We start from the raw sequence: 13672 nt of genomic DNA on the forward strand, positions 1-13672 counted from the left end.
TAAGAACGAAACTTCTTCTAATTTACGGTTTTGTTTTTTTTTCTTTTGTATTATTATTTTTATTGTTATTTAAGTAATAAAATGGGTAAAATTCCACTACTGGAACGTAAAAAAATTATCGTGCTTCATGAAGGTTATTCTCAACGATAAATTGTCTAAAAAACAAAATATTCGAGGACAGCCATTAGAGAAATTATAAAAAAAATTTAAAAAAACGGGATCTCTTGAGGATAAAATTCGAAGTGGAAGACCTCCAAAGCTTACAAAACATGACATAAAGTATTTTAAAAATGTGTCTCTGCGAAATCGGAAAAAAACCTCCAGTGAACTAGCCCAAGACATTCAGGCTGCGACTGGGACAAATCTTTCCTCATCTTGCATTCGACGACATTTGCTAAAAGCTGGGTTAAGAGGGTGTGTTGCAGTTCGAAAGCCTTTACTACGTCGTGGCAATAAAGAAAAAAGACTTAAATATGCAAAACAGCATAATAATTGGACTCAAAGAATGTTAAACCGTGTACTATACATAGATGAATAAGAATTTGAATTGTTCGGTAGCAGAAGACGACAGTATGTAAGAAGAAGGGTAGGAGAGGTTTATTGCCCTGATTGTCTACATCCAACAACCAAGCATGGGGGAGGTTCTGTTTTAGTTTGGGGTTGTATTTCATCATCTGGAGTAGGTGATTTAATCAGAATTGATGGCAAACTGACAGGAGAACAGTATAAAGAAATTTTTAGACATCATGCAATACCATCTGGAATGAGACTAATTGGTAATAATTTCATTCTACAGCAAGACAATGATCCCAAAACATTGTTCCCGAGTGGCCAAAAAATATTTACAGCACATGTGTGAGGAGGGAGTTCTCGAAGTAATGAACTGGTCTCCTCAATGTCCAGATTTGAACATTATTGAACATGTTTGGGATTATTTGGATAAAAAAAAGGCTGAATATAATTTCAAAAATCTCGAAGAATGTTTTTGAATATTAAAAAGAGAGTGGGACAATATTCCACAAAATTTTGTTGCAAATTTATATGAATCAATTCCTAGGAGATTCGCTTCTGTGATCAACGCAAAAGGCGGACATACGAAGTATTAACTGTTCTTTCTTTTTGTATCATATTTTATCAAATTATTTCTAGATATTTTTGTTTACAATATGTGTCTATAAACCTGTTTTTTTTTACTTCATAAGTCCGATATATTTTTACGATAAAATTAAAAATAATTATAAACTTATGGTGGGCTAAAACTTATTCACAGTACTGTATATCATTGAATTGCTCACACTTTAATAACACATTATCACGCTAAACGAGTTCGGTGTAAATTTCTTAGAGAATTTTATTGAGTTATAAATTTCAACAAATTAACAAAAGAAAGTTTTTTTCAAGAAAAACTTCAAGGAAAACTTTATAGCTCCGGTGACGCATTTACACGAACACAAATAATCGCTGGATTTCAAATCACTGGTTTGTTTCCACTTGATATTAGCAAAATTGATCAGACTAAAATACAAATTGCTTAAATATTTTAAGTACTATTTTAATCTGGTTCATCTTCATCCCTGGCAACATCAGTATCTATAATCAGTCAGCATCAAACTCCAACGATTTGCTACCATCAAACTTTAACAACAAAGTCAGTGACTCCTGAGTTAAACTGAAGCAAGACGATGAGAAGCTTGTTTATTCAAAAAATACAAAATTGGTGATGAGTTTCTTAGCATGAAAAATACCGCGAACCTACTTTGTGCGATAAAACAGCTCAATTTTAATTAACTAATTAAAAGGTTTTTTTTTTGTATATTTAATTTCTAATAAGCTTGGTTTTCATTTTATTTTTAATTGACTTAGGCTGATTTTCTTAATTAATATTCTTTTTATAAATATCTGAATTAATCGTTATCAAAATTTAATTACTTTAATATTCCCTAGTTTCAAGGGGAAAAGTGAACGTTTTTTTTCTTCATAAAAATCGTTTTTTTAAAAACTTTTAAAATATTCTCAATTTTTATAAAGTGTAAACAATTCTCTGTAAAGTAAAAAAAACACAAACTCAAAAATATTTTAGCAACAACAATAGTTAAATGGTAAAACAGAACGAAAAAACAAAAACAAAAAGCTTTTCATCACTATATATTTAGGGTTATATCCATTAATCTAAATGTTAAAAATTAGATAGTACAATACCATATAATATACAGTATGCAAAAAAGGTAATCGTACGCTTTAAAAAAAGCTATAAAAAAAGTTTTAAAGGTTACGTTAAAAAGACAAGTTGTCCGTTAAAATAGTTGAATTTTTTTTATCTTGATGCCTTACCAAGTATTGCTTTTTAAATCTATTGAATTTTAGATAAAAGATCAAATGATACATAAAATTGACTGCAAAACATTGATCACAATATCATCATTTATGTGAAGAAAAGTAGATTTGTTTTGACTGCTAAACTAGCTTTTAAAGTTCAAGAAGACCACAACGTCACAGTGGCACCTCAAACATTCAGAAATCATATTCAGGGAATATGGTTATAGAAGTAGAGAAGTTCGAAAAAAAACTTTCTTAACTGAAAAGCAAAACGCTGAACGGATTTTTCAAAAGACGAGAAAATAATTAATTAAAATTAACTACAACCTCGTCTCATCGTGTGAAGTCTAGAGAGTGTGGCGAAGAATAACAAACTGAGTTATTTGCAAGGTACTGTAAAACATGAAGGAGGAAATTATTTGGTTTGAGGAAGTATGAGTTGGAAAGGAGTGGGAAAATTGACATTTATTGATGACAAAATGGACGCTTCAATGTATTTTAAAATTCTCAAGGCCAACATGCAACCATTGAGAAAGGGAAACGATTTCATATTGGGATAACGACCCAAAACATACTGCTAAGAAAATGAAGCTATAAATTGATACAAACAATCTCAGGTTTTTGGAATGGCCATTTCAATGTCCGGATTTTAATCCGATGGAATATTTGTGGACAGAGAAATCGGCAACCAAGCATTTTGACGCAAATGTGACTTGAAATAAGCTATAATAACCGCTTGGAATTATATAGTAACAGAGGAGACCCAAAATTTGGTCAACTCGAAATTAATTCGTCTACCTGAGGTCATTAAGGCCAAAGGAGGCTCCATTCGATACTATTTTTCTTGAAATTTGGTCAACTGAGACTATTTTTGAACTATATGTTTATTTGTTTATTTTTTGCGGTAGCTTTGTTATGAAATTTCAAAATCTCCATGATAGGAAAGAAAACTGATACTATGATGAAAGAAAACTGATTTTTTGATTTTCTAATGTAAACTTTCTTGTAATAGCTTATTGTTATATTTCATTGCGGTCAATTATTGTACTTATGTCGCAACGAAGCGTAAGACATTTTATATTACGCCCTAGAGAATTCTGAAAATGTTTATGAATTGTAAAACTATGTATAAGCGGTTGAAGAGAGAGAAAAAAAAAAGTCATAGTAAAAGAAATATATAATCATAAAGGAAATACAATCGTCTTGATTTACATACTTTAGATTTTTGTTATCATTTTACCTGATAATTTCATATATTTTAGTCATAAAACACTAAAGATGAGTTTTTTTTTTAACCAAACATTTTTTTTTTTTTTTTTTTTTTTCTTTTTTGCATACTGAACCTTCTCAACGCAAAGGAGAGATATGATGTTAAAGTAGGAGACCAGGTTCTCGTAAAACGTCATGAACGTGGAGGAAAACTAGATTCAAAATATCTAAACAAGAAATACATAGTTAAAGAAAGAAGGCAAAGTTTAGTTACTGTAGTAGATGAAGAAGGAAACGAGTTGGCGCGTAACATACAATTTATAAAAAAGATTTTAAAACCTGATGAGTTTATACAAAAGGAAGTACAAGTTAATTTATCTTAATAGATAAAACTAAGCATCGGTTTTTTGGGTTTTTCAGCGTTAAACGAACAATAAAAAACAAAGTTCTACAAATATTTTTATCAATCTTTAAGATGAATCGGTTTTTCCGAAGTTTATTAAAAGAGAACTCTTTATGCGTTTAAAACAGCAAACATTTTGGTTTGGCAAGTTTATAAATCATATATAAATTTGTAATCTACAATTTCTTATAAAATTAAGTATAACAATTTTAATTGAGTTGCAATTCTGTGCAATGCCTTAAATAGTTGAAGCAAAATAACATAAGGTATCAGAACTTTAGCAGCAGACAATCGAAAATGGAATTTTTTGGAATTCGATATCGATCAGAAGTCTGAGTGTGATCAGATATAATCTGAAGGGAAAAAATCGAAGGTTCGATTCTATCGATAAAAAAAACCGGTTTTTATCCCATTTTTCTGTGAGGCTTCTTTCAACAGATTTCAAGCACATAAATTTGTCCTTGATGAATACCAGGCTGGTTTTTGGTGCATTGAGACTGTGCTTTGTGTCACTTACTATTTTTCCTCCCGTTGAGAGCACTCACTCTGATTGTGCAGACCTTGCAGAAATGTATAAAGTTTTTCTGGCTAGTGAAGATAAAAGAGGGAAGTTCTCTTCCCTTGACTTCCACCCTTTTAGAATGTCAAATTTTTTGTTTGCATTAAAATGACCTTCATTAAAATAGGTTTTGAACACTCTTTTTAGTGGTGGCTCACTTCATAAACTTCTGCTGGCTCTCTCTTTTTTGTTTGTTCATTTGTTTTTTATTGGCTTAAGAGACTTACTGATGAAAAGATTCACATTTATGTGAAGATTCGTGGATTGCTATGAGATAATATAGGTACCAATCCTTCAATGACTTATTTTTGATTGTATCAAGTTTTTCCAGGGAATAATCTTTAAATCTTGGGCCTAGCAGTGCTTCTATGACGTGGAATCTGTTCAACCGTGTCAGCTTGTGATGTTTAATTCTTGCATTCAACTCTTCATAGACCAATTTTCTTAACACAAGGGCTAGCTGTATATGTGGAAGACAACCTTGCTATTCAACTTTGGTGCAATATTTCTCATTTGAAAATTTGATTCCACAGGTATTGCTAATACCCAAATACATTATAGGTGTCTCGTCTGCTTCCCATGCCTCTGATATACTTTTCAATTGTCTGAAGAATTCAACTAGCTCTACCATCAGGTAAATCTCATCACTTGTTGAAATAAGTTCAGAAAAATGTCCTTTGGTAAAATGCAAGAAGTTGCCTGAGGCTGAATATTTTGAACTGTCATTTCCAGTTCTTTCTTCATTTTTATAGATTGAAGACAACATCATATAGTTACTATTCCAGTGCGTATCTCCTGGTTGAATAACACAGCGATACTCCAAACTGGCCCTTCCATACATTTTTTCCAGTTCTCTTGGGTTATCACCACATTGGTGAAGTCTTCATGCCATGTCTTTGGATTTTTTGATGACTAATTTTCCTGGTTGACACTCTCTCTCAAAATCTTTGTGCTGTGTTCAGTGGTTGCATGTGCCATGCAAACCATGTTGTCCGTCAAGTTGTCAGGATCTATGGAGCAGCATCTATGACACAAATCTTTTCCACAAAATTAAGGACAACATATTGAGAAATCATTTCATCAAAATTCTTCTTTATGTTATCACTTCTATGTTGGCCTTTGAAAAAGCGGCAGTCAAGAGTAAATCTGTGCACTTCAAACTCCTTTTTTATGTAGCTGACAGTGAGAGAAATGAAACTATCCCCATTTGCAGCTGTCCAGCTATCTGTAGTAAGTCCAACTCTGTTAACATTAGGTCTTTCTCCAATTTTTCTTTCCGTTAATACTTGAACCTTTCATGTTTGACCTTTGCAAGTTTGTATTATACTTAAACTTGATTCACTTTTGATGTTTGCTTTTGGTTTCAGTGCTAAAATGAGGTATTAAAACCCATCTATTTTAACAATTTAAATGGCAGATTGCACAAGGCCAGAAGATTCATGAAATCTATATCAAATTCCATTTGAAGATCACTGAACAAGCTCCACTAATAAAAAATCTTCTTTTTTTTACTTTAAATGTGTGATTCTTACTTTAAATGTGTCCTAATGCCAGTTGTAGGTTGTTGAGGCAGCTTCAATTCCTTTTTGAAACAAGTTGCAAACACTTTTTTTTTCCATTTTTGTAAATGATTTGTTTGCCTTCAACTTTGGTAAAATACTTCCAGATAAGATTAGGATTCATTTTGTTGAAAAGGGAGGTTGTTGAGATTTAAGAATGAGAAATTTAGAGTTTTGGGTGTATAAATAGAGTTTGGGTGTATAAGAATACTGATTTGTAAAGGAAATTTGATGAGCTTATTTACAATAGTGACTGGTTAAGTTAAGGTAATTTAAGTGTAGTTGCCGATTAAAAACGGTAATTTGATAAAAAAAGATACGCACCATTTATAACGATCATAATTTAATAGCGAAATGAATACTTAAACACTTAAATCAAGTGTTATTTTCCGATTAAAAACGATCATAATTTTAAAAAAACAATGCGCACTTAAATAACGATATTAATACTTAAAGTAAAACGATGAAAAAAAAAATAAGGTGTGATAGAGTTTGGGTGAATATAAATACTCATTTGTAAAGGAAATTTGATGAGCTTATATACTAAAAAAGTATCGATTTCAATCGGTTTTAATCGATATTTTTAAGTCAATGGAAGTCAAAAAAACCAGTACTTCGATACGATGTCGATGTCAGTACTTTTTATAACCGATCTCGATATCGATCTCATCGGTACCGGTGTTATTCGTTTTTTATCGAACTTTCTTCAGAGTAGATTCGAATGACCACTGCTTATCTGAACTTATGCTATTATGTATGCATTCTGATCGGTTCTGAACTTTGTTAATTAGAAATTATATTCTAACCATTTTCAAACGATTTGTAAACTTTAGCATAGATCATTTTATAAAGGTTAGATGCATTTCAAAGATAATAACTAGAATTCAATTGATGAAAAAAAAAGTTAATGTGTATTGCATTTTAAAATAAAAAAAGAGAAAGATAAATTTTTACAAGTGACGGAAAAGCATTTTTTACTATATGGACACTTTACCTTATTAAAAGTAATCGAAAATAACAACTAAAACGACTAACCATAATTTTACATATTTTAAAAGTAAATACGCAAGCAAATATTTTACGAAATGAAAAGTGGAAACCGACCGAAAAATATGTATATTTAATTGATGCTGTTCCACGGGCAAGTTAATAAAAATCGTAGGTTTTTAGGTATCTTTCATCGATAAAATAAAATAAACAAATTTCTTACTCTTTTAAAAAAACGGTTTTTTGACATGATGCAAGATTACATTTCTACAGATGGTGCAAATAAGGTTTTTTTTTTTTTCAGTTTAACCTGCTATAGAGATAAAAAAAAAACTTTACCTAGTGAAAAAGGATTTTTTTTTTGTCCGATTTTGAAAGCTTTTGTCAGTCGATTTTCATTTATTATTTTTGTTTGAAATTAAAAACATCGATAAAATAACCATATTTTACTCATATAAATAAGAGTTGCACATTTTAGTTATGAATGATGGGCTATCATGGTGTTTAAAAGACGAGTGACAAATTGCCTCGCTTACGCTGAGTAACTAATACCCAATGATATATTATATATACTAGATGTCTAACTTGCGGGATTTTATTGGACGAAAAGTGAAGCCGCTTTTTTTGTTTACAAATTGAATCCGCCATTTGTAATAAGGGCAAAAACTATATCCGACGTGCGAAATAAAAGTTAAAAATGCACGTTTTTGCCCGAATTAGAAATGGCTCCCACGGCTTCACATTTCGGATCGAAGTTAGACATCTAGTATGTATAATATATCATTGCTAATACCATGCTCACACGAGCGACGTTTGGCGGAACATTATTACCGAAGAAATGTTACCGGAACAAAATGTTCTTCAAAATGTTCCTTGCAGCGTTCACACGTAAAATCTGTTGACGGTACATAAAAGGAGTATCGCTTAAATAAATGTTAACTTATGTAAATAGAATTATATCGTTATAATATAGCAATTCCCTTAAACAAAATAAAGTTATACTTTTTGCATATAACCTTTTGATAATAGTCTACGAGAAGTAAAATTTTTTTAACGGATGACAACTGAAAAACGAGACATATCTCTTTTAAGGTGTAAGGAAAAACAAAAAGGAAAAATGTTTTAGAAAGTATTTTTATTCTATTTTTTCTCTAAACAATAAGTTATTTTCAATTAAACCATTCCTTCTGACTTTATCAACTAGGCCTGATATAGACTGAGCTAAACTCCACATGAGCTCAATATCAACTTTATGAAAGCAATACTTGATTCTAGCACATAATTTTTTAAGATTTTCTGCATACCAATTAATTTTGTAGACAAGGCCTTTCAAATACTCCAAAAACTCTCGATAGGAAGACATTCTGGCAAGTTTGTGGCGTTATCCGCTTTCTCAACAAAATGCACTTTTTTCTTGTTTAGGTATGTGATTACTGTTTTTGCATAGTGAAATGATGCCAAATTGGGTCAGAATACATATGCACCATCTGAATGATACTTATCAATGAATGGAATAAGTCTCTTCTTAATGTACTTAAGTAAATTTTTTGATTTACAACCAGTCAACTAGGGAGAAAATTGGGCTGCGAAATGCCATTTTCAGAAAAAGCAATCCATAGAAGAAATTTAATTATATTGTAGATACTATTAGGTACATTCTCAGTTTTATAGTGGTCATAAGAGAACTTTTTACCAGCATTTCTGTAATTTAAATAAAATTCATACATACATTTTTTCATCTTCTAGTATTGAAATTTGGTTTTTATTCATTTTTCTATAAAAAAAATAAAAATAAAAACACATAAAATATTTAAAAACTAGAAAAAAAAAAACTTTCTAAAACATTTTTCCTTCTGTTTTATTTTATACCTTAAAAGAAAGTCTTTAAATCCAGTCTCATTTTTTAGTTGTCACCCCTATTGTTATTATCTATTATCATCATTGTCAGTATTATTATTATTATTATTATTATTATTATTATTATTATTCCATAAATCTAATATATCCTTTGTTTTAGCTATATCCCATACAAATTTATTTATAGGAGATGCAACAAGAGTAGTATTAGCTATGCTATCATTAATAATGTCTTGATCTGTATGCTGAGACATTGTGGAAAATTTAAGTCTACTTATTATTGTGTATTAGTCACCTGCTAAAAAGAATAAGTTAATTGAATCTAGCAAAAAAGATTAAAAAAAAAAAAAAGAAACAAAGAAGTGCTTGACAATTAAATTAAAGGTTAAACTTTACAATTGGTATAAATTTTTTATGTATCTAAATTTTTGGCAATACTGCAGTTAAGCGGCGCACAGTGACTCAAAACAGCAAAAAAATGGTAATAAACCCCTCACAACTTTTCTATAAGTTAAGTGCCCTTTTTTAAATAATATTAAATTGCAATAATTTTTTATTTCAAAAGTATAAATAATTGTTTCATAAAACTTTTATTTTGTATTTTATAGTTAAAAGAAGTAAAAAAATCTGATATTATTTTCAAAGAAATCTGAAAAATGTGAGATTTTTATTTAACTAAAATAGAGTATTTTTAATTTAAATAAAAGTGCATATTTATTTTAAAGATAATCTTTTGGCTCTATATATTTCAACTTTACTCAAAAGTAAAAAAAAGTCTAATTTTTTTGTTAAAATTTAAAGACTTTTCTAAAAAAAAGGTTGCAAGTAATTGTATTTTTTCTGTTTATATATCAGCTAAAAAAATGTTCCACCGAGTTCCAAAAATATATACATTTTTTCTAGTTAATTAACATTTCTACTTTTAAATTATAAAGGGATTACTGCGGTCTCCTGCGGTATTGGAAGTTATTAAAGAAATAAAAATGTTGATAAACACTTAAAAACCTCGTTTTCCGCCATTTTTAAAAGTATTTATTATTTGATAGGTACAACATGTTTGAAAAAGCTTGACTGAACAACTTTAGTATTTCCTGTAATATAAAGTTAACTTAGTAAAATAGTGTTATTACAGGATGTAACAATGTGACAATTGTTAAAGCCATTACAAAATAAAATTTTAAACAGTGTAAAGTAAAAAAATATATAATGTAATTTAAAATGTTTCTGATTTATTAGTTTTATTATATTGATGGTTCTTAAAAACAATAACAATGAAAAGATTAGATCTTATCCCAAAGATACGTGAACTAGGAGTGGATAAATTAAGATTATGGAAGGATTTACTTAATGAAATAAAAAATACTGAAGAAATTCGCAAAGAAAACTTAAATAAAGTAAAGGTTGCTTTAGTTATATTTATTTCAAAGGTGAAGAGAAAACTAACACAATGTGGACGAAATTATGATACATTTATACAAAAAGAAAATCGTTGGCTTCAAAGAAACCTTATGAACAATAAAAATTGTCATTTTGGTTCTGGAAGGCCCCATAAGCAATGGAATGTTCTTGGAGAGCAAAGCAAAAGAAAAAAAATAAAAGAACTAGCCACTGAACATCATGAAGCTCTATTTTTAGCTTCTGCAAAAAGTGCAAATGCTGCTGGAGAAAAAAAAAAAACTTCTTTTTTAAAAAACAATATCTCAAATCTTTTAGAGATAGAAAAAGTTGATAAAACTTTGGATAAAACCTTTCCCATCATTATGAGTGTAGAGGAAGCTCTTGCATTAAAAATGAACACTGATCTCAGCGATAAACAATATCAAATGATCAGAAACTCAGCTCTTGTTCACAATGTACATATTTATCCTACCTTGCACGATATTTTGGTGGAAAAATTGAAATGTTATCCTGAGAATATACATTTTTCTGAAATTTCTGCAAAGTGTACTCTTCAAAGCATGTTAGATCACACTGTGAGTAGAATAACTGAAATGATTGATATGCCTAATTGTGGTCAAGGTAACGAAATATTTGGAGTTTTATATGGAAAGATTGGTTTTGATGGAGCATCAAGCCAAAGTGTTTATAAACAGAAATACTTTGAAACAAGCATCACAAGTATAGAACTTAAGAGTGAAGAAAATCTTTTTAGTACAGCTTTTGTGCCTTTATTGCTCAAAGTAAAAGATGGCGAAATTTGGAAAAATGCAAATCCTTCAAGTTGTCACTTTTGTAGACCTCTTCATCTACAATATAAAAAAGAGAGTCCAATTTTATCCAGAGAAGAAGAATCAGATCTAAAAAATCAAATAAATACCTTAAAGACGTTTTGCAAAGTTTTTGATATTGCAGGAAGAAAGGTGACCTTTAATATCAGCTATAGAGTTGATCTTACAATGTTTGATAATAAAGTAGTTAATGCACTTACAGAGACAAAATCCACTCAATCCTGCAATGTTTGCAATGCTAAACCCAACGAAATGAACAATATTGATTTATTAAAAGCAAAAACTGAGAATGAGTCAGCCTTGGGGCTTGAAATTTCAGCTTTGCATTGCTGGATAAAATGCTTGGAATTTATTCTTCATTTGAGTTATAAAATTGAAATTAAAAAGTATAAGCCAAAAACAGTTGAGGAAAAATTATCTGTAGACTTAAAAAAAAAACAGATTCAGGAACTCTTCAGGGAACGGTTAAGCTTACATGTTGACATGCCTAAAACTGGGTCTGGAAATACCAATGACGGCAATACTGCCAGAAGAGCATTTAAAAATAGTAAAGCTTTTTCTGAAATTACTAAAGTTGATTGTGATATAATTGAAAGATTGCATAATATTCTCATAACCATATCTTGTGGATATTCTATTAATATCAATGAATTAGATTTATACTGCACTGAAACAGCTAAACGTATAGTGAGTTTGTACAACTGGTATGTTATGCCTCCCACTGTACATAAACTGCTGCTTCATAGTTCTTCCATATCACATAAATTACCTTTACCAGTCGGGGTATATTCGGAAGATGCACTGGAGAGTTTAAATAAACAGATAAGAAATTCTAGACTTAAGCACACGGCAAAAATTTCAAGGTTAAATACAATGATGAATCAGATGCACTACCTTCTAGTAAGATCAGATCCAAAAGTATCAAGCATATCTTTTAGAAAACATAAGAGCTATCGAGGAAAACCGTTACCAGATGAAGTTATTAAATTAATTGTAATGTAAATAATAAAATGAATGTAATAAATTCAGTTTTTTTTTCTCTATGTATCAACCTCCTTTAAAAACCATTTTTATAAAAATATCAAGTAGAGTAATATATCAAGATAATGTGTTTGTCTTGAAGATTCTAAAACTTGAAAAAAAAAATTTTTGTACGCGTATAGTCACCTTAAACGCGCGTATACGCGCATAAGCGCGCGTTATACGCGTCGAAGCTACGCTTAAAAAAAAAATTTATTAATAAATTTGAAATCGTTGACCCAAAAATTATTATTTTGATATATAACATTATTGATTTACGATTTATGTCAAATTTTATTTAATTTTTATCGTTTTTTGATCGTTCTGAGTCACTGTGCGGCGTAAAATAATTTAATATTTTTGCTTTTAGCGCTCTCATTCGCAGAGACTAAAAGTTCTTAAAATAATTATAAAAACCAAAGTAGATAAATTTCAAAGTAGTTATTTTTTAAATACTTTTTTGTTTAATATTTTTGTTTTTTGTTTTTATTGTTGATATTTAACTATTTTATCATTTATATAGTTAATATTTAGTTATTACATTATTAATTATGTAAAAAAACTTAAATTTTTATATTTCAATGATAGTATAATTTTAGTTTGTTTTAGACAAGTTTTTTATTACAGTTATAGAAATAGGATACTACAATTATTGTTCTTGCTAAATATATTTTTAAAAAATATGTGGCTATGAAAAAAGTCGTTTTATTTATCAACTACAGAGGATACTGACGAGATACACAAGATAGAAACGCCGAAAATATTGGAAACTCTTTAAATGTTTGACGCCAGCAACACTCGTGGTTCAGCCAGGATTTCATCTTCAGCAACAATAGTTGTTGGAGCACTTGGTCTCCCACGATAAACACGTTGCATAGCCATCTAAACAAAGATTTACCATGCTAACTAAGAATAACTATTTACTTAATATAAACGATTTATTCAGTGCAGAATTAATTAATAAAAGTAATTTTTGTATATATATTTATAATACGTATAGTATATAATAAAAATGAAAAAATAAAAAAATTTAACAGTGACTATTACTTTTACTTATCTTTTGCTTGAGGCTTTTCTTTTCTTTTCTTTTTATACATTTCTAATTTTTCCATATTTCGTATGTGGTTTTCTTTCACGTTTCGCAACGTCACTTTCGGATTAATTTTTTTCATTTTCACCATCGCAGAGTTTAACAAGCGAAAATTAAAAATTATTTTACGCCGCTTAACTGCAGTATTACCAAATTTTTTTAGCATACAATGTAATTAGTTATGTCATGAATATTCTAGAAGAGATATAGACCTAACCTCTAGACTATTCACTGCAAACTTGTTATTTCACTTTAAGACTGCTTTAAGCCGACTACATTTTGAAAGTGTCACACACATCTTCTCTTTAACAATAGTGAAAGTATAACACAATGTGAATCATATTTCAGTTTAAGCTAACAACCTAACATCAACTTTATAAAAAGCCTTGTTTGAGTTGCTTTAACATTAAATATAAATCTTGCAGTCAACCATTTAACAATAAA

The sequence above is a fragment of the Hydra viridissima genome, unplaced genomic scaffold (genome assembly GCF_058129835.1).
Source record: "Hydra viridissima isolate aposymbiotic clone 2 unplaced genomic scaffold, HvirCarnegie_v1 scaffold_9, whole genome shotgun sequence".
Lineage (NCBI taxonomy): Eukaryota > Metazoa > Cnidaria > Hydrozoa > Anthoathecata > Hydridae > Hydra > Hydra viridissima.